Here is a 257-nt window from a genome sequence, read left to right as displayed (position 1 = left end):
CTTCTCCCATGACAAATGGTCCTTACCGAAATCGACCAGGTTTTGTCCAATTAAAAGCCGATTATGATGCTGATGATGTAACTTCCCGCCGCTGAAAATGGAGATGCGATTATAACACGCGAGTGACTTGGATCCGCCATCTTCCCTTCCTCCTTCCCGGCCCGCAAACTTTGCCATGGCAGTTGTCGGACAAGTTGCATTCCTCTTTAAATATCTTCGAGTTGTTCACTGCGTTCCGTTAGACTAACTCATTAAGG

General features: G+C 46.7%; 1 protein-coding gene across 1 annotated transcript in view; it reads right to left on the bottom strand.

Moving 5' to 3' along the window:
• The window catches only part of LOC119585789 (calmodulin-binding transcription activator 1-like), a gene marked incomplete at its 5' end in the record, with an annotated part of 96,684 nt that overhangs the window by 31,873 nt on the left and 64,554 nt on the right, over nt 1–257 (bottom strand).

This window comes from Penaeus monodon, chromosome 20 (genome assembly GCF_015228065.2).
Source record: "Penaeus monodon isolate SGIC_2016 chromosome 20, NSTDA_Pmon_1, whole genome shotgun sequence".
NCBI lineage: Eukaryota > Metazoa > Arthropoda > Malacostraca > Decapoda > Penaeidae > Penaeus > Penaeus monodon.
This window is presented reverse-complemented; position numbering and strand designations above follow the sequence as displayed.